This window comes from Tamandua tetradactyla, chromosome 18 (assembly GCF_023851605.1).
Source record: "Tamandua tetradactyla isolate mTamTet1 chromosome 18, mTamTet1.pri, whole genome shotgun sequence".
In the NCBI taxonomy this organism is placed as follows: domain Eukaryota; kingdom Metazoa; phylum Chordata; class Mammalia; order Pilosa; family Myrmecophagidae; genus Tamandua; species Tamandua tetradactyla.
This window is the reverse complement of record NC_135344.1, coordinates 864,408-892,245: the sequence shown is the minus strand read 5'-3', so window position 1 is coordinate 892,245 and position 27,838 is coordinate 864,408. Positions and strand designations below refer to the sequence as shown.

The 27,838-nt window shown below is 36.8% G+C and overlaps 2 long non-coding RNA genes across 12 annotated transcripts in view; one reads left to right on the top strand and one right to left on the bottom strand.

Moving 5' to 3' along the window:
- The window catches only part of LOC143661904 (uncharacterized), a 125,908-nt gene extending 119,576 nt beyond the window's left edge, over nt 1–6,332 (top strand). Inside the window, exons 7-8 of the long non-coding RNA XR_013164946.1 lie at nt 1,335–1,474; nt 2,021–6,332. This is a non-coding gene — a long non-coding RNA (uncharacterized LOC143661904). The remainder of the gene's footprint in view (nt 1–1,334; nt 1,475–2,020) is intronic.
- The window catches only part of LOC143661903 (uncharacterized), a 115,427-nt gene that overhangs the window by 74,035 nt on the left and 13,554 nt on the right, over nt 1–27,838 (bottom strand). For 6 of the 11 annotated variants that reach the window (XR_013164938.1, XR_013164941.1, XR_013164940.1 and 3 more), the window contains exon 3: nt 26,599–26,809. This is a non-coding gene — a long non-coding RNA (uncharacterized LOC143661903). Of the gene's footprint in view, nt 1–24,931; nt 25,052–26,598; nt 26,810–27,838 lie in introns of all 11 variants that reach the window. The other 5 variants (XR_013164932.1, XR_013164933.1, XR_013164936.1 and 2 more) reach the window with 3 other exon arrangements.

Genomic DNA, 27,838 nt, shown 5'->3' with positions numbered 1-27,838 from the left:
AGCTATATCATTATACAATCATCTTCAAGAAACATGGTTACTGGAACACAGCTCTACTGTTTCAGGCACTTCCCTCTAGTCACTCTAAAACAACTTAAACTCTAAAGGGCATAGCTACATAATGCATAAGAATAACCTCCAGGATAACCTCTCAGTTCTGCTTGAAATCTCTCAGCCACTGAAACTTTATTTTGCCTCATTTCTCTCTTCTCTCTCTTGGTCAAGAAGGTTTTCTCAATCCCTTGATGCTGTGTCCCAGCTCATTCTAGGATTTCTGTCCCATACTGCCTGGGAGTTTCACACCCCTGAGAGTTGTGTTGGGTGTAGAGGGGAAGGGCAGTGAGTTCACTTGTCATGTTGGCTGAAGGAGAGAGAGAGAGGCCACATCTGAGCAACAAAATGGGTTATCTGGGGGTGACTCTTAGGCCTAATTTTAAGTAGGCTTAGCCTATCCTTTGTGGGGATAATTTCATAGGGACAAACCCCAAGATTGAGGGCTTGGCCTATGGATTTGGTTGTCCCCACTGCTTGTGAGAATATCAGGAATTCTCTAAATGGGGAAGTTGAATTTTCCCCACTCAGGACCTGAAATTCTTGAACTGTGGTCCAGTAGCCTAGGTTCATAAAGAGGATTGTGTAAAGATACAACATTTACAATAGGACTGTGTGATTGTGAACATTTTGTGTCTGTTGTTCCTTTTTCCCAGAGTATGTACTAAGGGGCAAAAAATAAATAAAAATAAATAAATAAATAAACAATAGGGGGACAATGGGTAAAATAAATTTGGTAGATGGAAACACGAGTGGTCAATGAGAAGAAGGGGTAAGGTGTATAGCATATATGCATTTTTTCTTTTTCCTTTCTATTTCTTTTTCTGGAGTGATGCAAATGTTCTAAAAAAGATCATGATGAATACACAACTATGTAATGATATTGTGAGTCATTGATTGTATACCATATATAGAATGTATGTGCATGAACATTTCTCATTAAAAAAATTAAAAAAAATAAACTGGGATGGAAGTGAGTAAACTAACATCTTTACAATGCTCCCATCCATCTGCCAGTGCCTACATGCTACCTAAATCACTGAAAAATGGTACCTTCATTAGCTTGGTTAATAATTGCATGCAAGACTACCCGGAACAATGAAGGAGATACACCACACACTACTCAACATCAGCGATCTATGGATGGACTGTAAGATGTTCTGTGGGGTCTTGGGATGAAACAGACAATAAAGTTGAGAACTTTGTGGGAATGGAAGACACTATCCTGCACACTGCTCCTAATCATTTTTATGTACACTTTATGTTCATTTTGAATACTCTAGTAAGAAAACCTGCATCAATAGCTGCTCAAGCCATGGCAGACCTGAATAAATCAGAGCAATTCCTGGAAAAGAAGAGGGACAGCAGTGGAAAAGACTCCCCAAGAACATGAAAGCCCTAATGATGCCTCATGTAAGCAAAGGTGAACTGAACTAATTGTTATGAGGGCAGAACTAAAAGCCACAGATAAAAAAACAAACGATGTTTTATCTAAATTAATTATATTTTTGCCATGCCCAAATATGTATTAGGAATTGATTTTTTATTAAATTCCATATTGCAAACTACCAGAGGAAAACTCTGTGTCCTGTTTAGAGTAGAGAAAGTGGTCTTAAAGAGGCAGGTAAAATAGTCCCCTGTAAAAGTATCACAATCTTGGAGGACTATAGCCATGGAATAATATAAGCTACTAGGGAGACATGAAGAGATTTTTGTGACCATTATAAATGTAGAAAGAGTGGGGATATTAGTACCAAATCACAGCCCTTGTAATAGCCTTCAGTAACCAGTACAGAAACCTGACAGAATCTAACACATGACAGTGGGCTATCACAAATTAAATAAAGTATTGCCACCTTTGTTTGCAGCAGTTTCAAACATTGCATCCTTATTATAAGAAAGTAGCACTCACTTATGTCATTATCATTTGGTTTCAATTTATTTAATGCATTATCCAATATTCCCTTAGGTCAATCAAGTCAACTTGCATTTGTCTTCACCTGGGAAGGACAACAGAGGACTTTCGCCATGCTCCAGGAGGCTATTTATATAGCCTGACCATTTGCTATAGCCTAATGGCAAAAAACTTGGCCAATCAGGGGAAATCCAAATTTGTGACTTCATTTGATTATATTTATGATATTACATAACCTAATGATTCTCTTTTAGAACCAGAAGGCATGTCATAACCCTTAGTATCCCATTTAGAGAGTTGGGGATGGAAAATCAATGTGTCAAACTATAAGGCCCTGGCTGTTCTGTCAAATTATGGGGTATTGTATGATCAGGTAAGAAAAAAACTATTCCTTCTGTGGTAATTAATAAGGTGCAACATCTTCCTAAAATACATATGCCAAAGCAATCAATGACCTTTCTAGGACTGCTTGGATATTGAGAATTTTCATGTCCATTTATTTCAAATATTCATACGGTTGTACATACTAATTCAAAAAGGTTACACTTGGGAATGGGATGACTTCCAGCAAACTGCTTTTGAAAACAGAAAGGGCACTAGAGCAGGCACAAGCACAAAGAGAAGTAGATCCTGATTTATCCTGTGAATTGGATGTATCTGGCACTGACATTGCCTTTGGGTGGGGTCTGTGGTGAAGGCAACATTCTAAACAAGTGCTCCTAGGGTTTTGGCCACAATTATGGAAAGGGGCATGATTAAGATATTGCCCCTTAGAAAAGCAATTGTGTGCTGCATATACTGCTCTACTACAAGTGGAAGATCTGTGTCCTATCACCATGAGGACTGCCTTCACTTTACAGGGGTGGATTGCAGACACAATAAAAAAGGCACACTCTGCCAGTGCACAGTTCAGTATCTTAACAAAGTAGAAAGATTTCTTGTTGCAGCACAGTGTTTTCAATACCTAACCTCTTATTGCCAATATGTACAAAACTTTAGGATCAGCATCATATATAGAAGATTCAACAACAGATATTGTCACATCTGAACTAGCTGTTGAACTACCTACTCAAGAGGACACAGGAACAATTCCTGAGTCCTCTAGGTATCCTGATGGATCTGCTAGCAGGCAGCCTCCCACATAGACAGCTGTGGTACAACCCAGTACTGACACTATATGATGGGAGACGGGTGCTATGCAAAGCAGTCAATGGGCAGAATTAAGAGTCATGTGGATGGTTATAGTGCATGAACCTGAAGATATGCTACCTGTCTGTACTGAGAATTGCGTTATCTAGGAAGAACTTGTGAACTGGATGGTAACCTGGAAACAAGAAAAATGAGCAGTCATAGGTCACCCAATATGGGGATAAGAAATGTGGCAAGACATCTGGGATACCAGTCAGTGATGAAAACTAAGCAATTCCACCTACCTATCATGCACCAGCAACTTATAATCATCACATGGGAGTGCCAGTCATGCTCCCTGTGAAGACTACACTGATTGCCCCACCATATAGTAAAAGTCAGATGACCACAAGCTCCAATGACTAGCTGACATTTAAACTCTATCACCCCCTGCTGCTCCAGAAAGGGCAAGGTATACTTTGCCACAACAGATTCTGCCATGGGACTTCTGTCAGTTTTTCTGTGGGGTAAGCTATTCAGTGAGCAATCATACACTTCCTAAAAAGGATAAGTGCCCTCTATGGAATACCTACACAAATAGTGATTGGGGAACCCCTTTCACTGGACAAATGGCCCAATCATAGACTATGGACCATGATGTAATGTGGACATTTCATATACTGTACAAACCCACAGATGCAGGCCTTATAGAAAGGATGAATGGCCTCTTAAAGAAACAGTTGAAAGATTATTAGAAATCCCTACAGCAATGTGTTAAAAGGCTATATCAAGTCCTAATGTGCCCCTGCTACTTCTATGATTCTTTACAATACACTCCCAGCAATTGCAAAATAGTTTTAAATATAAATATTGAGTGAGCTATACCCCATGGTGGCTTTCTCCCTTTTCTGTTCTTGCCCAGTGGAAGCTATAATGGTTTCTAAAAAGCATATAACAGCTTTAGCTAATAATACAATTCATGCACCTAATGGATATAATTTCACAATATCATTGTTGAATGATGAGACCACTGAATTACAGAAAGTAGTCTTACAAAGTAGAACAGCTTTAGATATTTTAACTGTGGCACAAGGCAAAGCCTGGGCCCTTATAAATATACAGTGTTATATATATATATATATATATATATTCCTGACCAGTTAAATAAAGAAATTACACAAACCTTAAATCACATGCAAGCACAGAATACATAGTATGGAGATCAATTGTCCACTGACTCCTTTTCTATCTCAGTTTTATTCTCTTATTCAGCTTGGGCAGCATTTCTTTGTAGGATCATCAGCCCTATATGTTGGATTATTATGATTCTGTTGTCCTTTATAATAGTGTCATGATATATGCGTGCAATGACTGTCCTATGGCCAAAAAAATGTTTTAAGGGTGTGAGTTTTGACACCCCAGGGCCTGGGTATGCTCCTCAAAAGGAACAAGACCCTTTGTAGGTAACATCTGCTTAACCAGGCATGATGAAGGTCAAGAACGTAATTAAACTTCCCAAAGGTAAAATAGTGTGATCATGGATGCAAAATAGCAGTGATTGTATCTTAGACTTAAAACATTAATCATAGTAAAATATAAGGTCTTAATCTTTCTTAATGATAATACTAGAGACCCATTATGTTCATACTGTATGGAATGCCATGGTCTCAAAATCATATTTATATATTGTCCTTGCATCTTGGCCACTGTGGGGCACTATCCCTTCAGACTGGCCAACACTGGAGAATCTCTCCTGTTCATAAGTGTAAAAAATCAATATCTACCACTGTGCCTTTCATCTTTTTGGATCTCACAGCAGCACCAGCTCATGGTTTGCATGAACTTGGTCTGGGCTCCAGCAGTAAGGCTCCCTGAATAGCCAAAAATTTTCAAAATGAATAATAAAGTCAGAGGATTCACATTTCCTGATATTAAAACATATTAGAAAGCTACAGTGGTCAAATTAGCATGGTACTGGCCCAAGAACAAATATATTGATCAATTGAATTTTATTGACACTTCACAAATAGACCCTCAGATTTATGGCCAATTTACTTTGACATGACTGCCAAGTTCACTCAATAGGGAAAGAATAATTTCTTGAAGAATTGCTAGGAGAATTTCATATCCATTAGTACAAGACTGAATGGTGACCCCCATCTCACCATACATACAAAAATTCATGCAAAATAAACCAAAGACCTAAATATGAGAACCTGAACTATAAAATCCCTAGAAGAAAATGTAGGTGTGTACATTCAGGATCTTGTGTCAGGTAATAATTTCTTTGACTGTTCCCTCAAAGCACAAGCATGGAAAGAAAAAAATTGGATAAATGGTACCTCCTCAAAATTAAAAACTTTATGCCTCAAAGGACTTTGTCACCAAAGTAAAAGACAACCCACTCAATGTTAGAAAATATTTGTAAACCACATATCCAATGTGGGTTGACTATCCAGAATATAAAGAAATTCTATAACTCAAAGATAAATAAAAACAAGCAACCCAATAAAAAATTAGCTAAAGAACTGAACAGACATTTATATGAAGAAGATACACAAATGGCTGTAAAGCACAAGAAAAGATGTTCAACATCACTAGCTATCAATGAAATGCAAACCAAAATGAGATACAATTTCACACCTAGTACAATGGCTACAATAAATAAAAGAAAACTACAAGTGTTAGAGAGGATATAATGAAATAGGAACACATTCATTTTTGTTGGGAATGTAAAATGATGCAGCTAATATGGAAGATATTTTGGCTGTTCCTCAGAAAGCTAAGGATAGAATTATTATATAAACCAGCAATCCAGCTCCTAGGTATTTACCCAGAAGAACTGAAAGCAAGGACTTGAACAGATATCTGTGCACCAATATTCATAGTGGCTTTATTCACAATTGTCAAAAGATGTAAGGAATCTGCATGATCATCAGTTGATGAAAGGATAAAATATGATGTGGTATATGCATCCAATGGAATATTATTCACTTTTACAATGGTATGAAGTCCTGTTGCATACAGCAACATGGGAGAACCTTGAGGACAATATGCTGAGTGAAGTGAGTCAGACAAAAAAAGGAAAAATATTGTATGACTTCACTCAATGAACTTAGAATAATAAGCACATTTGTAAAGTTAGAATCTATTATAGTTTACCCAGAAATACATTGGGTTTGGAGGGTGATTTGGAAAGAGTTTCTGATTGAGTTGTTTGTAGAGCAATGGAAATGGATGGCGTAATGGTTGCAAATTATTGCAAGTGCAATTAACAGCACCAAATTATATAAGTGAATACCACTAAAAGGGGGAACCTTTAGGTTGTATATACTGCTAGAATCAAAATTAAAACATAAAGCATAAGAATGTATAACACAGTGAACCCTATTATAGATGATGGACTATAATTAATAATACAAGAATAAAAATATTCTTTAATGGATTGTAACAAATACACGATATTAAAAGAAGGTATTATTTATAAGGAATAATACACCTAATATAAACAACAGATGGTAGCTAATAGTACCATTTTAATAATTTTTCATCAATTGTTACAAAGATAAATATTGTCAAATTTGCAAATATAAAAATTGCTTTCATCAATTGTAACAAATGTTCACACCAAGGCAAGAGTTTGGTGTTAGGAAATTGTATAGGAATCCTATATCTTATTTATGATTGCTCTATAAAACCACAACTTCTCTAATAAAAGGGAGGAGTCCATCCAGGTAGACAAAAATCAACATTCAGATTTGGAGAATATACTTACAAGTCATATACATGATAAAGATCTAAGTCCAAAACTTATAACAAACTCTTACACCTCTACATATAAAAGACAAACAAACTTGAATACACATTTCTCCAAGCAAATACTTAAATGGACAAAATTACCTGAAGAAAACTGTTCATTATCATTATTAATAATCATCATTATTAGGGAAATGAAAATCAAAACCAGAATAAGATAGTACTTTAAAACATTTAGGATGTAATAATAATAATAATAATAATAATAATAATAATAATAAGTAAATGGTAATAATAATATCTATTGGAGAGGCCATTGAGAAAGTGAAACCCCTATATATTGCTATTATGAACCTAAAATGGCATATCTTCTGTGGAAAACACCTTGGTGGTTCCTTAAAATTTTTATATAATAAGATCCAGTGACCCCTATTCTAGATGCATACCAAAGAGATTGTAAGCAGGACTCAAACAAATGCCTGTTCTACCACCTCTCTTTACAATAGCCAAAAAGTGGAAACAACCCATATGCACATCAAGAGATGAATGTCAACATTCTGTCCACATATTGGTATAGCATTCAGCACTGAGAATGAATGAAATATTGATATTTGTTGCATTGCAGATGAACTTCAGAAACATTAGATTAATTGAAAGAAACAAACAGAAAAAATTACATGTTGAAAAACTCAACTCCTTTCCAGAGACAGTGAAATGCAGAATTAAACTTATCTGTCCTTAGCTTCTAGGTGGAAGTGTAGAAAAAACTCCTTGGACTTCAGCTACTGGGCCATTTTGCCATCAGCTCCATTAGAAATAAAGGAAAAATACATGGGTTTTGGACTCTTGGGTTTGAATTCCAATTTTATCAGCTATTATTTGTCTATGGGCAACATGTGCAACTTCTCTGGATTCCAGGTTATTCACTGGTGATTAAAAACCTGAGAATTAAATAAACTAACATGGATAAAGCACATAGTACACTTTTGAGAAAACAGCAGGCTCTCAAAAAGTATTAGCTCTCTTCACATGTTCACAGGGAATCCCACATGATTTCATCCCAACTAGCTGAGACCTTCACCTATTGTGTTTCTACTGATTTCCATTACTTATCTATAAAAGGGGGCAGAGATAAAAATTAATGACTTGGTCTACATATTACTGAAATGGAATTTCAACTTAATCCTGTCTGGATCCCCTTTGGCACTCACTTGTCCTATGAATGCGGAATCTTGCCTCCTCCTAACACAGATTGTCTAAGCCATGTCCCATTTTGATTTTTTACTTTAAGCTGTTGGCTTTTCTCAAATTCTCTATCTATATGACCTCCTACAATCTCACTTCCCCTTAAGCTTACTCATCCCTTTAATCACAGTGGTTTTTCTACTGTAGAACTCTACACACTCTTCTACATTCCTGCTGGGGTTACTATACTCCATGGCAGCCTGGGAATGCTTCCCTGATGGCAACCTTATGAAAGTAAGTTTTCATTTCTCAATAATGCATCAGAATATAACAATGAAATCACTTAGAAAATAGAGGATTAATTATATCTCACAGTAATTTCTTTGGAAATTTTAAAATCCCCACAGCTGTGGGAACCAAATACTCTAATGAATCTCTTCATGTACATGCATATATGTATTTATGTATATATGTATATATTTGTGTATATTTATATGAACATGTATACACATACATTTATACTATGTATTGTGTACATATATGCATATCTATAAATAAACACATACAAATAAATTTGTGTGTGGGTGTGTGTATCTGTAGCCTGTGTTTTCTGGAGAACTCTAATACCCACATTCAGCTGCTTGGTTTATAGATGGAAGCCTCCTGTTTGGAAGATCACTGCTTTAAAACTGACTGATGGAAAAATTCCATTTGAAAAAGGTAAGAACATTTCAGCCCAGTGGGCCAAGTTGCATGTTGTATCCTTAAAGTGTTGGAAGAATTACATAATGATAGAAGCCTTTATATTTGGATTTTTTAACCAGTTTTGGGGCAGTGATCAATGGCCTAGCCATATTTCCAGAGAAATGTGCCAAGGAAATCTAGACAATTAAATAGACACCCACATGGGTTGGAACCTTATAAAAATCACTATGAGAATTTAAGGAGCACATTAAAGTGAAATATGCCTATGCCCATGCCCATTAGAACAACTCTCTTCCAAGATGGGAGGGTGATTTGAACTGGCAGCTGTATTTCTTGGTTTACCCACCTGGGTCCATGAATCTAGTGGAAATTTATTTCCTAAAATGGAGGTGGATACTTAAGGACAGGAAGGACTGATATTCGTGCTTTTATGTTACCTTCAAGATTAAGGGGGCAAGGGAATATCCTTACTGGAGAGATTTTCCTGCTTTCCTGGAGAATTTTGGGAAGAGAAGGTTTGGGAGGATGTAGGTATAATCACAAATTATTTAACTTATCAATACAATTTTCCTTTTTCCTATATGATGTAGTGCTTCTAGGACTGGGGATACAGCAAAAGATGCTTTAGGCAGGGTTGACCACTTAGAGAAAGAAATTCTAACCAAACACTTATATATTTATGTTAGGATTTCTAAGGGCCTGACAGGGTAGATTGTGCCTTCAGCCCATAAGATAAAATTGGGGTTCTTAGTGAATGCAGCTGTATGGCCTTTTAGTCTAGATAGCTCACTAGTTCTGTGTCTATGTAACCCTAACCTATAAGAATGGGAAAGGACTGATGGGAACACTTGCAGTACTACTAGAGCTGCCAACAGTCTAGCACAGCACAGGGGCCAAATCTAATATGCCTTCCAAAGATAGAAAGTTAGAGTAAAATAAATTGACAAATGAAGAGGAGAAAAAGTAGCTGAGAGAAAAGGAAAGAAAAAAATATGTACTGCTTGATGAGAAATGCAGTATATATTAATGCCTCAAAAGAAGTTAGGAATAGGGAATAATATTATTTCAACTTTATTATTTATGGTTTCTGTATTTGTAACTCTGTCTATTCACTAGAATTCATCTGTTACTCTCAGTGATTTGCAGACACAGAGTACAGAAAACATACTTTCCAATGTGGACATCACAGCTGTGCTCAAACTAGTTGACACTTTGCTTTCTCGTTTCAGTACTCATAACATAAAAATGTGTTATTTGTGTGGTATATTTTTCTCACTTAAAGGGTTTTCGTTTATTTCACTGTTTAAAATGTCCTCAGAGAGTAGTGCTAAAGTGCTGTCCAATTTTTCTTTGGGGGGGGAGTTGCACTGGCTTGAAAGGAGATATGGACCCTAGAAAAGCCATATTTTAACCAAAATCCCATTTTATAATGGCAGAATAATCCCTATTCAATAGTGTATGTTTGAATCTGTAATTAGATAATCTCCCTGGAGATGTAACCCAATCAAGAATGATTGTTAGACTGGATTAGGGGAGGTATGTCTCCACCCATTTGGGTGGGTTTTGATTGGTTTCTGGAGTCCTATAAAAGAGGAAACATTTTGGAGAATGAAGGAGATTCACAGAGAGCAGAGAATGCTGCAGCACCATGAAGCAGAAAGTCCATCAGCCAGCACTTTGGAGATGAAGAAGGAAGATGCCTCCCAGGGAGCTTCATGAAACAGGAAGCCAGGGGAGAAAGCTAGAAGATGATGCTGTGCTCATCATGCACCCTTCAAGCTGAAGGAGAAACAATGACTGTGTTCACCATGTGTTTTCATTTATGAGAGAGAGAACTTGAATTTCATTGGTCTTCTTGAACCAAGGTATTATTCCCTGGATACCTTTGATTGGACATTTCTATAGGCTTGCTTTAATTGGAACACTTTCTCAGCCTTAGAATTGTAAATTAGCAACTCATTAAATTCCCCTTTTTAAAAGCCATTCTGTTTCTGGTATATTGCATTCAAGCAGCTAGCAAGCTAGAACAGGGGTGCATGGTCCAGGAGTCAAACCCAGGTCTCCCACATGAAAGGCAAGCATTCTACCACCCATGCACTGTGTTCTAGTTTGCTAGCTGCTGGAATGCAATATACCAGAAATGGAATGGCTTTTAAAAAGGGGAATCTAATAAGTTGCTAGTTTACAGTTCTAAGGCCGAGAAAATATTCTAGTTACAAGTCTATAGAAATGTCCAATCAAAGGCATCCAGGGAAAGACACCTTGGTTCCAGAAGGCCGATGAAGTTCAGGGTTTTTCTCCCAAATAAGAAGGCACATGGCAAACACAGTCAGGGCTTCTCTCTCAGCTGGAAGGGCACATGGCAAATACAGCATCATCTGCTAGCTTCCTCTCCCAGCTTCCAGTTTCATGAAGCTCTCCAGGAGGCATTTTCCTTCTTCATCTCTAAAGGTCACTGGTTCGTGGACTCTCTGCTTCATGGTGCTGCAGCATTCTCTGCTCTTTCTGAACTGCTTCATTCTCCAAAATGTTTCCTCTTTTATAGGACTCCAGAAACTTCTCAAGGCCCATCCACATGGGTGGAGACATGACATCACCTAATCCAGTTTGACAACCACTCTTGATAAAATCACATCTCCAGGGAGATGATCTGATTACAGTTTCAAACATACAGCATTGAATAGGGATTACTCTCCTTTCATGAAATGGGATTTTGATTAAAACATGGCTTTTCTAGGGTACATACAACCTTTCAAACCAGCACACGCCCTGTCCATTCTTCTTTTTTTTAAACTTTTTTATTGTAATAGTATAACATATATACAAAGCAAAGAAATAAAAAGCAATAGTTTTCAAAGTACTCTTCAAATAGTAGCTACAGGATAGATCCCAGGGATGCATGGGCTTCCATATGATCCTCTTATTTTTCCTTCTAGCTGCTCCAGAATATAGGTGGTTATAGGGCTTAAATACTTTTTTAACACCACAATCAACTTTTTTCTTTTTTTAATGAAAAACAACTTATATACAAAACACTATAAATTGCAAAGCACAGCACCACAATTGGCTGTAGAACATGTTTCAGACTTCAACAGGATTACAATTTCACAATTTCAGGTTTTTATTTCTAGCTGCTCTAAAATACTGGAGACTAAAAGAGATATCAATTTAATGAGTCCGTATTCATATTCATTTGTTAAGTCTATCTTCTATGTATAATTCCACCAATACCTTTGATCTTTCCATACCTCTCTTTGGGGTAGTTTGAGCTATGGAAATTCTGAATTTTTTATATTGGAAGGGTCTGTCACTAATATGGGGTGGGGAAATGGAACTATTTGATGTCGTGGAAAGGCTGGGCTAGGTCTAAGGACTTATCTGGAAAAGGGATTCATGTGGAAGTTGTAGGTTTCTGGAAAGTTAACCTAGTGCCTGGAACCCTTGTGGAATCTTATATATTGCCCAAGGTGTTCTTTAGGATTGGCTAGAATGACTCTGGTTGAGGGTTGGCAGATTATGATAGGTAGCAAGGTTTACTTGAAGCTTGCATTAGAGCAACCTCTAGAGTAGCCTCTTGACTCTATTTGAACTCTCTCTGCTGCTAATATTTTATTAATTATACTTCTTTTCCCCCTTTTGGTGAGGATGTAATTGTTGATCCCATGGTTCCAGGTCTTGATTCATCCCTGGGAGTCCTCTCCCATATCATTAAGGAGACTTTTACCCCTGGATGTCATGTCCCATGTAGGGGGGAGGGCAATTATTTCACTTGCAGAGTTGGGATTAGAGAGACATCTGAGCAACAACAATGTCCTCCAGAAGTAACACTTAGGCATGCCTATAGGGTAGCTTCTCTGCTACCTACATAAGCTTTACAAGAGTAAGCCTCATGACTGAAGGCTCAGCTTGTTAATTTGGGTATCCCTAAAGTTGGACATAGTATCAGGGGATTCCCTGATGGTAAGGTTTAATAGCTCCATAGCCTTCCTCCTCTCCCTCAGAGGACTTTGCCAATACTTTTTGATTATCTGCTTAATATATTCTAGGATGTTTCCAGACATTATAATAATCTATACAGGATTAAAGGACTTCCTTCTTATTCTGTGCTTCCTGTATTTCAGTTGTTCAAATGAGCTATGCAGATAGGTTGTATTAGATTATGCACTACAGAAAATTTCAGTTACAGAACAAATCAACCATCCTTCCATTGGTCTCAAAGAGTATGTGTGGTTCTAAAATATAGAACATGTCTTCCTTACCCCTGTGTTCTGAATTACTTTAAACCTAACCTGTTAAGCTTCATTCTTCTCTCTAAATATTAGGTTATATATAAAACAGCCTCTCAAAATCCAGGAATAATAATCACCACTCCAGACTTAATGTGTCTGCTCTAAAAGTTTACAATCTAGGCCTCTGTTTTCTTATAAACATTTTCTGAAGGTGACCATACCATTCTTCTTTTATTTCTGGCTTATTTTGTCTCACCAAATGTTCCACATGTTCATTCACATCAATGCATGCCTCATAACATTGTTCCTTTTTGTAGCAGCACAACCTTCATTTATAAGTATATACCATCATTTGCCAATCTATTTCTCTGTCAGTGCATCCTTCAGCCACCTGCATTCATCAGGCATCATGTAGAGGGCCCAAAAATTCTTAAATTTAGATAATTTCATTGTTGCCAAGAAAGAAAACCAATAAACACACCCTCACCAAATAGGAAATGTAAACTTCCTCTTAACTCATTTCCCTCACCCCATTATTTACCTCTGCTGTTGCTGTGGTAGTGTTGATGGTTTCCTTTCAAACACAGCTCATAGCATGAAATAGCAGTTTTCCCCCAGTACCCTGGACTTAAACACTCTTTATACAAGAATCATATCTTTGAAATAATTCTTATGGGAACTCATTCATGTTTCTAGTGTGAGTTGGTGGGACATGTAGGTCTATACAATTCCTCTCAATCTTGTTCATTTTCAATATGGTAATAATAATTCTAGACCCACTAGAGAATTACCTTCACTCCTATCTATTCCCTTACATTTGAGTTCAACCTCATTAGCTAATAGTTCACCCATCTCTAGCTTCTATGTATCTCTAAGTCCCCTATATTTGGTATTATAAGTCTCTGATTATACCTTTATGTAGCTCATAAAAGTGGAATCATAAAATATCTGTCCTTTTGTGTCAGGTTAATTTCACTTAGCATTACATCCTCAAGGCTTATCCATCTTGTCATGTGCTTCAGGATGCCATTTTTTCTTACTGCTGCATAATATTCCATCATAAGTTTATGCCACATTTGTTGATCCACTCATCTTTTGATGGGCATTTGGCTTGCTTCCATCTTTTGGCGATTGTGAATAATGCTGCTATGAGCATTGGTGTTCAAATGTCCATCTGTGTCATTGCTTCCAGCTCTTCTGGGTGTACACCAAGTAGTGGTATTGTAGGGTCATAAGGAAACTCAATGTTTAGCTTCCTAAGGAACTGCCAGTCTTCCATAGTGGATGCACCATTATACATTCCTGTAGGAGCCCAGGGTTAAAACAAGACCTGCAGAATTTGTCGGGAGCAGCTGGCCTCAGGATGGTGGCAGTAAACTGTGGAGATTGTTATGTAGAGCAGTCTGGGAGGAAAAGAATGCTTACCCCAAATGGTTATGTTAAGTATGAAGGAAGAGAGCACTGAAAGATAAGCGCTCTGTTCCCTAAAGAAATGCATGCATGCCTTTTGTCACCCTGCAGTATACAAGCAGGATCTGGATAGAATAAAGTTGTCTGTTGTTTGTTAAAGTTAAGCTTCAGACCCCCTGAACCTGTCTGTGTCTTTCTTTCTCTTTCTTTTTCTTTCTTCCTTCCTTCCTTTCCTCCCTCCCTCCTTCTTTCCTTCCTTCCTTCCTTTCCCATCATTCCTTAATATTCTTTGAGCTCCATTTCAATAGGAAGCAACACATTCCCACCCATCTGTCTTCCTTCCTTCCTTCCTCATCATTCCTTAATATCCTTCAAGCTCCATTTCAATAGGAAGAAACACATTCCCACCAAACAGAGCATGTGTCCCAGTTTCTCCACATCCTCTCCAATATTTATAGTTTTCTGTTTGTTTGCTAGCATACATCATTAAAGTTGTGAGGTGGTATCTCAATGTAGTCTTGATCTGCATTTCCCTTATAGCCAGTGAAAATGAGGATCTCTTCATGTGCTTTTGATCCTTCTTTATTTGCTCATTAGAAAAATGCCTATTCATATCTTTAGCCCATTTTATAATTAGATTGTTTGTTCTTTCATTGAGTTGTATAATTTCTTTGTATATACAGGAAATCAAACCTTGTCCTGATATGTGATTTCCAAATATTTTCTCCCATTGAGTTAACTGCTTCTTCACCTTTTTGACAAAGTTTTTTGAGGTACAGAAGGAATTCATTTTGAGGAGTTCCCATTTATCTATTTTTTTCTTTTGTTGCTTGTGCTTTGGGTGTAAAGTTTAGGAAGCTACCTCCTATTACTAAGTCTTGAAGATGTTTCCTTAAATTTTCTTCTAGAAGCTTTATGGTGCTAGTTCTTGTACTTAGGTGTATGATTCACTTTGAGTTAATTTTTGTGTAGGGTGTAAGATAGGGGTCCTCTTTCATTTTCTTGGCTATTGGTATCCTGTTCTTCCATGCCCAATTATTGAAAAGACTATTTTGTCCAGTGCAGAGCATTTGGACCTTGTCAAAAATCAGTTGACCAAAGATTTGGTGGTCTATTTCTGCACTATTGATTCAACTCCATTGGTCAATGCTTCTGTCTTTGTGCCATTGCCATGGTGTTTTGACCACCAAGGCTTTATAATAGGTTCTAAAGTCAGGGTGTGTTTATCCTCCCAGTTTGTTCTCCTTTTTTAGGATGCTTTTAGCTATTCTGGGGTCTCTTTCCCTTCCAGATGAATTTGGTAGCTAGATTTTCCAAACCTTCGAAGTACATTGTTGGAATTTTGATTGGTGCTTTGTTGAATCTGTAGAACAATTTGGGTAGAATTAACATCTTAACTATATTTAGCCTTCTTATCCCTGAACAGGGAATGTCTTTCCACCTATTTAGATCTTTTTAAATTTCTTTTAGCAATGTTATGCAGTTTTCGATTTGCAAGTCCTTTATGTCCCTAATTAAGTTCATTCCTAAGTATTTGATTCTTTTAGTTGATATTTAGAATGGAATTTTTTCCTTAACTGACTACCTAGCTAGGTCATTCCTTGTGTACAGAAATGCTACTGATTTTTGCATGTTAATTTTATATCCTGCCATCTTGTTGAATTTGTTTATTAGCTCAAGTACTTTGCTGTAGATTTCTCAAGATCTTCCAAGTATAGTGTCATAGTTCTTGTCTTGTACATGATCTTAGAGGGAAGGCTTTCAGTATCTCTCCATTGAGTATGATGCTGGCTCTGTTTTTCATATATTTCCTTAATCATATTGAGGTAGCTACATTTGATTCTTATCTTTTTGTGTGCTTTTATCAGTAAAAAATGCTGAATTCTGTCAAATGCTTTTTCAGCATCAATCGAGATAATCATGTGATTTTTCCCTTCTGATTTGTTAATGTGCTGTATTACATTAATTGATGTTCTTGTGTTGAAACATCCTTGCATTCCTGGTATAAACCCCACTTGGTCATGGTGCATAACTCTTTTAATGTGCTGTTGGATTCAATTTACTAATATTTTATTGAGAATTTTTGCATCCATGTTCATTAGCGAGATTGGCCAGTAGTTTTCATTTCTTATAGCATCTTTACCTGGTTTTGGTATTAACATGATATTAGCTTTATAAAATGCGTTAGTTAGAGTTTCTTTCTCCTCAGATTTTTGGAGAAGTTTGAGCAGGATTGGTGTTATTTCTTTCTGGAATGTTTGATACAATTCCCCTGTGAAGCCATCTGGCCTTGGGCTTTTCTTTGTAGGAAGATTTTTGATGACTGATTGAATCTCTTTACTTGTGCTTAGTTTGATGAGATCTCTCATTTCTTCCTGGGTCAGTGTAGCTTGTTTGTGTGTCTCCAGGAATTTGTCCCTTTCATCTAAGTTGTCTAGTTTGCTGGCTTATAGTTGTCCATAGTATCCTCTTATGATTTCTTTTATTTCTTCAGGGTCTGTGATAATGCACCCCTTCTCATTTCTGATTTTGTTTATTTGCATCCTCTCTTTGTCAGTCATGCTAGTGGCCTAAAAATTTTATTGATTTTCTCAAAGAACCAGCCTTTGATTTTATTGATTCTTTCTATGTTCTTTTGTTCTCTTATTCATTTATCTCTGCTTTAATCTTTGTTGTTTTTTTTCTCCTATTTGCTTTGGGGTTCATTTGCTGTTCTTTCTCAAATTCCTCCAGGTTTGCTGTTAAGGCCTCAATTTTCACTCTTTCTTTGTTTTTTGTTTTTTTTGATATAGGAATTTAAGGCAATAAATTTCCCTTTCAGCACAGCCTTTGCTGCATCCCGTAAGTTCTGATAAATTGTATTCTCATTTTCATTCATCTCCAGATAGCTACTTATTTCTCTAGCAATTTCCTCTTTGACCCATTGGTTGTTTAAGACTGTTATTTAATCTTCATATATTCATGAACATTCTCATTCTTTGGTGGTTATTGAGATCCAACTTCATACCTTTCTAATCAGAGAAAGTGCTTTGAATAATTTCAACATTTTTAAATTGATAGAGACCAGTTTTGTGCCCCAGCATATGATCTATCCTGGAGAATGTTCCAGAATACTAGAGCAGAATGTATAATCTTGTGCTTTAGGGTGCAATAACCTATATATATCTGCTAGGTCTAATTAATTTATCAAGGTATTTAATTTCTCTGTTTCCTTGTTGATCTTTTGTCTGATTCTTCTCTCTATAGAGGTGAGTGGTGTATTCTAGTCTCCTACTATTATTGTTAAAGCATCTATCACTCCCTTCAGTTTTGCTGTCTGTCTCATGTACTTTGGAGCCCCTTGATTGGGAGCATAAACATTTATGGTTGTTATATCTTCTTGGCAAATTGACACTTTGATTAGCATATAGTGTCCTTCCTTGTCTCTTATGATGTCTTTACTTTTAAAGTCTATTTTGTCCTATATTAGTATAACTACTCCTGCTTTCTTTTGATTACAACTTGTGTGGAAAATCACTTACCATCCTTTTGCTTTCAATCTATTTGTATCCTGTGTCTAAGATGAGTCTCTTCTAAGCAGCATATAGCTGGATTATGTTTCTTAATCCATTCTGTCAATCTGTATCTTTTAATTGGTAAGTTTAGTCCATTAACCTTCAAAGTTATTACTGAAAAGACATTTCTTGATTCCAACACTTTATTTTTTTCATTTTATTTGTCAGATCTATATATTCTTTTCTCTCTTTCTTTTTGTACTATTTAAATTACACTTACTGGTATTCTTCAATTCTGTGCCCTCCTCCAGATCTCCCTCTCTTGTCTGTTTTCTTCAGCCAGCAGAACTCTTTTAGTATTTCTTGTAGGGCTGGTCTGTTGTTGACAAATTCTTTCAGGAATTCTTTGCCTGTGAAAAATTTAATCTCTCCCTCAACTTTGAACAACAATTTGGTGGAGTACAGAATTCTTGGCTGGAATTCTTTCTCTTTTAGGATTTGAATATATCATACCACTGCCTTCTCACCTCTAGGGTGCTAATTGAATAGTTTGAACTCAGTATTATTTGATTTCCTTTGTATGTAGTAGATTGCTTTTTTCTTGCTGCTTTCAGGGCTTTCTGCTTCTTTTCAACATTTGACAGACCGATTAGTACATACCTTTAGGAAGACCTATTTGGATTTATTCTGTTTGGGCTTCTTTGGGCTTCTTTGACTTGTTTATTTATGTCCTTTATGAGGGTTGGGAAATTTTCCCCTATTATATCCTCAACTACTCTTCCTGGCCCTTTACTCCTCTCTTCTCCTTCTGGGACACCAATGATTCTTGTATTTGTATGCTTTGTTTTGTCTGTCATTTCCCTGAGTTCCCATTCAATTTTTTCCATCTTTTTTTTGCCATTTGCTGTTTTGAGTCTTCAAAGTCAATTATCTTGTTCCCTGCATCACTTATTCTTTCTTCTGTCTCTACAGATCTGGTGTTTTGTGCCTCTAGTATGTTTTTTATTTGGTCAACAAAGTCTTTAATCTCTGTGATTTTCACTATTTTTCTATTTATTCTTTCAAATTCCTCTTTGTGCTCTTCAACTGTCTTCTTGATTGCCTTTATGCCATTTGACATCCCACTTATTTTATTAAGTAGATTTATATGAACATCTTTGATTAGTTGTTCCAATGTCTGTATCTCCTCTGTGTTTTAATTTGGTCATTAGGCATGGCAATATCTGTCTCCACTGTGATATGCTTAGTTATCTTCTACTGTCTTCATGGCATATAAATATCTTGACTGATTTACTTTGTTAGTTGATTTCTTTCAGTAGTCTAAGGCCTTGTGTATGTGGGATGGCTGTACAGCTGTGAGCAGAGCATGGTGATTTATTTCAGGGCATATATGGGTGCAGGTTGAGGATATTAGGCTAATGCTCGTGAACATGGGCACCCAGCAGCCAGGGATGATGTAGCTGTGCAATTGCACTGATCTGGAGGGTGTAATCATGTTATCTGCTGTTCTAAGGCATGAGGTGTTTGTGCACATGCATAGAGCTATGGCAGGAGGTTGGCATTATGCCTTCATAGATTGGGGGCAGATGTGACCCAGCTGCACAGGTTGGAATTTTCTCAAAGTTGGGAAGTGAGTCTGAGGTCTATGTGTATGCATGGTTCTAGGACTGCTATAAAGTGTGTTGCCCAGAGCAAAATGATGTGATTGGGGGCCCATGCACATGCATGGGCCTGGAAGTGCTGAAAAGGATGTGCTGAGCTCAGGGATGGCAGGATGAGGCTGTGCAACACTATGTGCATTGGGCAAGTGTAGCCTAGATATGGGGGCTAGTGCCAGCAACCTTTATGCACTGACAACAGCCTGCAGGGAACAGAGAGGGGGAGGTAGTGCTCTGGAGGGTGCAGGACAGGTGGATTGGGCTGCACTTGTGGGTACGGATGTGGGACAGGTATGTACACTGGGGGCTGGGGGTATGGGGGTGCCTGGAACATGGGGGTGCCTGGAACATGGGGAATGGGAGCAAGTGACAGGGTTAAGGTGTGTGATGTGTGGGATGAGCCTGTCACAGGGCTGCACTGGTGAGTGTAGCACACCCAAGAAACATGGCCTGGCTTACTTCCTAGTCCTGTTTTCCTGTCCCTGTACTCCTGCCGGCTCCATGCCTCCATGCCTTCATGCAAGCTCCAGCTTTCTGCTTCTCAGTCCCTCAGCCTCTGCAACCATGGCTGCTGCATGTGTTGCAGAATACTCTTCCAGGTCAGCCACACTCTGAAATTGCCACCTCAATCACCTTCCTGTCTTTTCTCTAACTTTTCCTTGGAGCAGGGCTAATCTTGAGCTATTCTTGTCAGCCATCTTCCTGGGAGTCTCCCCCTGTCCATTGTTTTTTTTTTTTTTTTGCATGAGCAGGCTCTGAGAATAAAACCCAGGTCCCCAGCATGGCAGGAGAGAACTCTGCCACTGAGCCACCATTGCTCACCCTGTCCATTGTTTTTTAAGTTCAAGAATGCTGTGATGTGCTTTACAGAGAAAATACATATCTTAAATTAGCTTCATCTGGGCATGAGTTATTGGGCTGTTGGCCATGAATACAACAGTAATGAATCAGCAACATATATTAAGTAAGAAGTATTTAAAAAGAAACACAGAGGCCCTGTATTGCACACTCACAGGCACCAGCATCACATCCCAAACCTGTTCCTTATACCTGCCCCGCAACCTATCACTTTTGTGCCCTACCACACACCCTGCATCCTGTTCCACATCCATTCAACACATAAAAATTTTAGAGGATTGAAGGAAACCCAAGGTAACCTTATCAAGATATGTACGTGCCTCAAACACACAGAAGATCACTAAGAATATCAAGAGATAGACAAGTGCAGCCCAGCTTAATAAGTGAATTAGAACACCAGAGGATACAAAGGCATTGAAAGAACTAATCAAAGATAATCATAACTCTGCTAAATGAAATCAAAGGGGTGGCTAATGACATAAAAGAGATCAAGAAGACACTAGAAAAGCATAAAGTAGAATTTGAAATAACAAATAGGAAAACAGCAGTTAATCACAGAGATTAAAGATGCTATTAGACCAAATCAAAAATATATTAGGGGCACACAAAAGCAGACCTGAAGAGGCAGAAGAAGAAAGAGTGAACTAGAGGACAGGACAGCTGATTTTAAGCACACAAAAGAGTAAATGGCCAAAAAGATGGAAAAATTTGAATTGGATCTCAGAGAAATGATGAATGAAACAAAGTGCACAAATAAAGGAATCATTAGTGTTCCAGAGGGAGAAGAGAAGAGTGAAGGGCTAGAAAAATTAATTGAGGATGTAATGGGGAAAAATGTCATAGGTTACAAATAGACATAAAGGACATAAATATGTGAATCAAAGAAGCTCAATGAACTCCAAATAGAATAAACCCAAATAGGTCTTCCCCAAGACACATACTGATCAGTCTGTCCAATTTTGATGAGAAGCAGAAAATGCAGTAAGAGAAAAACAATCTACTGCATGTAAGAGAAACCACATAAGACTGCATTCAGACTACCCCACTGGCACTATTGAGATAAGAAGGCAATGGTGTCATATGCTTGAGATCCTGAAAGAGAAAGACTTCCAGCCAAGAATTTTGTACAAGCCAAATTGTCCTCCAAAACTAAGGGAGAGATTAAAATTTTCACAGACATTTTAAATTTCTGAGAGAATTTGTAAAAAAGAGACCAGTGCTACAAGAAATGCTAAAGGGATTGCTGCTGGCTGAAAAAATACGCAGGAAAAGGAGATATGGATGAGGGCATTGAATTGAAGAGTAAACTAAAGTATATAAAAAAGAAAAATGGAAAAATATACAGATCTGAGAAATAAATTCCAAAGGATAAGATGGTGGATTTAAGAAACACGTTTACAGTAATAACTTTGAATGTTAATGGGCTAAATTTACCAACTAAAAGACAGATAGAATGGATTAAGAAATATAATCCAACTATATGCTGCTTATAAGAGACTCATCTTGGACAAAAGTATACAAATAGATTGCAAGTGAAAGGATAGGGAAAGAAGTTTCACATAAGCTCTAACCAAAAGAAAGCAAGAGTAGCTATACTAATATCAGAACAAACAGACTTCAAATGTAAAGACATTCTAAGAGACAAAGAAGGACACTACATTTTAGCAAAGGAACAATTAACCAAGAAGAAATAACAATCTTAAATGTCTGTTCCCAATCAAGGAGCTCCAAAATGTGTAAGATAGACATTGGCAAAACTGAAGGGAGTAATAGATATTTCAACAATAAAAGTAGGAGAATTCAATACAACACTCTCCTCTAGAGAGAAAAACCAAACAGGGATCAAGAAGGAAATAGAGGACTTAAACAAATTGATAAATGTATTAGACCTAATAGTCATACATAGGTAATTACACCCCAAAACACAGGGATACACACACTTCTGTAGTAGTCTGGAACATTATCCAATATAGATCATGTGCTGGAGCACAAAACAATCTTCATAAATGTAAAAACATTGAAATTATTCAAATAACTTTCTCTGATCACTATGGAATGAAGCAGGAAACCAATAACCTCCAAAGAACAAGAACTTTTACAAATATATGGAGATTAAATCACACACTCTAAATAACCAGTGGGTCAAAGAAGAAATTGCTAGAGAAATTAGTAGCTCTCTGGAGATGAATGAAAATGAGAACACAACATATTAGAACTTATGGGATGCAACAAAGGCTGTGTTGAGGGGAATATTTATTGCCCCAAATGCCTATATTAAAAAAGGAGAAAGAGCAACAATCAAGGACTTAACTGCTTATATGGAGGAACTTGAGAGTGAAAAGCAAACTAAAATCAAAGCAAATAAAATAAGAGAAATACAAGAATTAAAGCAGAGATAAATGAATGGGAGAACAAAAGATTAATAGAAAGAGTCAATAAAAACATAAGTTGGTTCTTAGAGAAATTCAATAAAATCAATGGGCCATTAGCAAGGCTGACAAAGAAAAAAAAGAGGATGCAAGTAAAGAAAATCAGAAATGAGAGGGCAGTTGTTACCACAGACCCTGTAGAAATAAAAGAAATAATCATAAGAGGATACCATGAACAACTACACACCAACAAACTAAACAATGTAGATGAAATGGACAAATTCCTGGAAACATACAAACAAGCTATAGTAAATCAAGAACAAATAGAAGATGTCAAAATAGCAATCACAAGTAAACAGCTTCTATCAGTAATCAAAAATCTTCCTACAAAGTAAAGCCCAGGACCAGATGACTTCACAGGGAGTTCCAACAAACATTCCAAAAAGAACTAACATCAATCCTAATCAAACGTCTCCTAAAAATTGAGGAAAAAGGAGCACTACTTAACTCATTTTATGACACTAACATCACTTTAATACCACAACCAGGTAAAGATGTTATAAGAAAGGAAAACTAAAGGCCAATCTCCCTAATGAACATAGAAGCAAAAATTCAAAAACAAAATAATAGCAAATCAAATCCAATAACACATTAAAAGAATTATACACCTCAATCAAGTGGATTTTATACTAGGAATGTAAGGATGGCAAGAAAATATAATACATCATGCTAACAAATTTAAAGGGAAAAATCCTGTGATCATCTTGATTAGTGCAGAGAAAGATTTTGACAAAATTAAACATCCTTTTCTGATAAAAACACTCCAAAACATTGGAATCAAAGGTAACTTCCTTGGTATGATAAGGGGCATATATGAAAAACCCATAACCAGTATCATACTCTATGGTGAGAGACTGGAAGCTTGCCCCCTAAGATTGGGAATGAGACAAGGATGCCTCTGTCACCACTATTATTCAACATTGTTCTAGCTAGATCAATCAGGCAGGAAAAAGAAATAAAGGGCATCCAAAGTAGAAAGGAAGAAGTAAAACTTTCATTGCTTGCTGATGACATGATACTGTATTTGGGAAATCCTTAGAAATCTACAGCAAAGTTACTTGAGCTAATAAATTCAGCAAGGTGATAGCATATAAAATTAATGTGCAAAAATTCATAACATCTCTATAAATGAACAATGACCTAACTGAGGAGTCAGTGAAGGAAAAAAATCCATTCAAAATAGCAGCTAAAGGAATAAAATATCTAGGTATGATCTTAACTATGGACAGAAAGCACTTATAAACAGAAAACTACATAATTTTGCTAAAAGAAAAGAGGATCTAAATATGTGGGAAGATATTGCCTGCTCAAGAGCAAAATTATTTAGTATAGTTAGCTTGTCAGTTCTACCCAGGCTTATCTACAGATTCAGTGCAGTACCAATGAAAATTCCAACAACCTACATTGAAGACTTGGAAAAGCTAGTTAGCAAGTTCATTTGAAAGGGAAAGAGATCTTGCATAACTAAAAGCATCCTAAAGGGCGGGCCACGGTGGCTCAGCAGGTAAGAATGCTTGCCTGCCAAGCCCGAGGACCCGGGTTCGATTCCCAGTGCCTGCCCATGTAAAAAAATAAAAATAAATAAAAGCATCCTAAAAATGAGTGAAGTGGGAGAATTAACACTTCCTGATTCTAAAGTTTATTATAAAGACACAGTGGTCAAAAGAGAATGGTACTGGCACAAAGATAGAAGTATCGACCAACAGAAATGAATTGAGAGTACAGTAATAGACCACCAAATCTATAGTCAACTGATCTTCAACAAGTCCTCCAAATCCACTGAACCAGGAAAAAAGAATATTTTCAATAAAGGGGCATGACAACATGACGAGAAGTCTCACCACCCTCCCCCTCTCTGTGTGGGACATGACTCCCAGGGGTGTGGACCTTCCTGGCAACGTGGGACAAAGATCCTGGATTGAGCTGAGACTCAGCATCAAAGGACTGAGGAAAACCCTAGAATGAGCTGAGAATTAACATCAAGGGATTGAGAGAAACTTCTTGACCAAAAGGGGGAAGAGTGAAATGAGACAAAGTGTCAATGGCTGAGAGATTCCAAACAGAGTTGATAGGTTATCCAGGAGGTTATTCTTACACATTAAGTAGATATTACCTTGTTGTTCAAGATGTAGTGGAGAGGCTGGAGGGAATTGCCTGAAAATGTAGTGCTGTGTTCCAGTAGCCATCTTTCTTGATGATGATTGAACAATGATATAGCTTTCACAATGAGACTCTGTGAATGTGAAAACCTTATGTCAGATACTCCTTTTAGCCACTACATCAACAGAAGAGTAGAACATATGGAATAAAAATAAATAATAGGTGGAATAAATGTTAAAATAAATTCAGTTTGAAATGCTAGTGGTAAATGAAAGCGAGGGTTAAGGGGTATGGTATGTATAGTCTTTTTTTTCTCTATTATCATTTTATTTCTTTTTCTGTTGTCTTTTTATTTCTTTTAACTCAAAGTGGATCAAAATAATAGAACAAGTATCATAAAGCTCCTAGAAGAAAATGTAAGGAAACATCTTCAAGGAGGAAGCATTCTAAATTTTACACCAAAAGCAAAAGCAACAAAAGAAAAAAATAGATAAATTGGACTCCTCAAAATCAAAGGCATTTGTACCTCATAATAATTTGTCAAAAAGGTAATGATGAACTTAATGGGAGAAAATATTTGGAAATCCCACATCAGATAAACGTTTTATATTCTGTGTACCTAAAGAAAACATAGAACTCTACAATAAAAGAACAAACAACCCAATTATTAAATGGATTAAAGACATGAATAGTCATTTTTCTAAAGAGCAAATACAGATGGAAAAAAAGCACATGAAGAGATGAATCATTTTCATTAGCTATAATGGAAATGCAGAAAAAGACTACAATGGGATACCACCTCACCCTTATAAGAATGGCTGCTATTAAACAAACAGCAAATTACAAATGTTGGTGAGGAAGTAGAGAAATTGGAAGTATGCACTGCTGGTGGGAATATATAATGGTATAGCTGTTATGGAAGACAGTTTGGTGGTTTCTTTGCAGACTAAATATCAAGTTCCCATATGACATGGTAATATCACTACCTGGTATATACCCAGAAGACCTGAAAGCAGTGACACAAACCATCATTTTCACACTGATGTTCATAGAGGCATTATTCACAGTCACTAAAAGATGATCCAAGTGCCCATCAATGGATGAGTGGACTAACAAAATGTGGTACATACATATGATGGAATATTATGCAGCAATAAGATGAAATGACATCCTGAGCCACATTACAAATGGATGAGCCTTAAGGACATAATGCTGAATGAAATAAGCCAGATACATAAGCATAAATACTGCATGAATCCATTTTATGACTATAGAAAAAGTTATGATTTCCAGTGACACAGTTTGACCCATGGATCATCAGAATCTCTATGTAGTGGAATCACTTTATCACAGAGTATGTATATTTTCAGCTTTAGAAGATATCACCAGTTTATCAAGTTGATTATATCAGTTTGCATCTCACCAACAGTGTATGAGGGTTCTCTACATCCTCTGCAACACTAAATATTGTCAATTGGGAACTTTTAGGCACTCTGATGGGTGATTGGAGAGAGCTCATTGTTCTAGTTTGCCAGCTACTGGAAGGTGACATACCACAAACAGAGTGGCTTTTAAAAGGGGGGATTTATTAAGTTGCAAGTTTACAGTTCTAAGGCTGTGAAAATGTCCAAATTTAAGCAAGTCTATAAAAATGTCCAAATTAGGGCAACAAGAGGTTACCTTTACTCACAAAAGGCCAATGGAGCTCAGGCCTTCTCTCTCAACTGGAAAGGCGCATGGTGAACATGGACATTCCTGCTAACTTTCTCTCCAGGCTTCTTTATTCATGAGCTCTTCCAGAGGTGCTTCCTTCTTCATCTCCAAAGTTGACTTTGAGCTCTCATGGTTCTCACGGCACTGCTGCTATTGTGACTCCTTCCAAATGTTTCCTCTGTTAAAAGATTTCAATAAACAAATCAAGACCCACTTTCAATAGGTGGAGTCATATTTCCCCATAATCAAAGGTTAATACTCACAATAGGTGTGTCACATGTAATCTAATCAAGTTTCCAACCTACAGTATTGAATAGGAATGAAAAGAAATGGCAGCTTCCACAAGATGGATCAGTATTGAAACAAGGCTTTTCCTTAGAAAATAATCCTTTCAAACTGGCACACTCATTGTGATATTTGGTTTGTGTTTCATTAATGGCTACCAATGTTGAACAATTTTATATGCTTTTTGACTAGATCATACCTTTTCAAAAGTGCCACCTTGAACCTTTTGTCCATTTGTATCTGGGTTGTCTCTTTTTCTTCTTGTTTGTAAGAATTTTAAAAATAAATTCTCATCCTTTTAAAATAAATGTTACTACTTTGGTATTTGTAGTATGTATATCATCTGTCTAATGTAAGTATTTTCCTCTATTCCTCCTTCCTCTATCGCTTTTCAATATAATTTTTCTTAATGGTTTTAATGGGAAGGGAAGAGATTTTTAATTTTAATGAAGTCAGTTTAGTAATCATTGATATTATAGGTAGCTCTTTGTGTCCTGTTTAATAAATTGTTGCATATACTAGGGTCTTTAATATATTTTCCAATTTTATATTCTACAAAATACATTTAAGTCCATGATTAACTGAGAATTGATTTTTGTATATGGCCTGAGATAGGAGGCAAGGTTCATTTTATTTTCCATATGCATATTCTGTTCATTCAATATCATTTATTGAAGAAGGAAAAACATCCTCTGTCATTGTATTGCTACGGCACCATGTCATAAATCAGGTGGTGAGAAATGTATATGTATCTGTCTCTGGACTTTTATTCTGTTTGTAATGTCAATTTATCCATTCTTAGCCCCAGAAAATAGTTTTAATTGCTGTGGTTTTAAATTAAGTTTTTATATCAGGAAGTGTACAGCCTCCAACTTTGTTCTTCATAAAGATTCTTTTCACTATTCTTAGCCCATTGTATTCT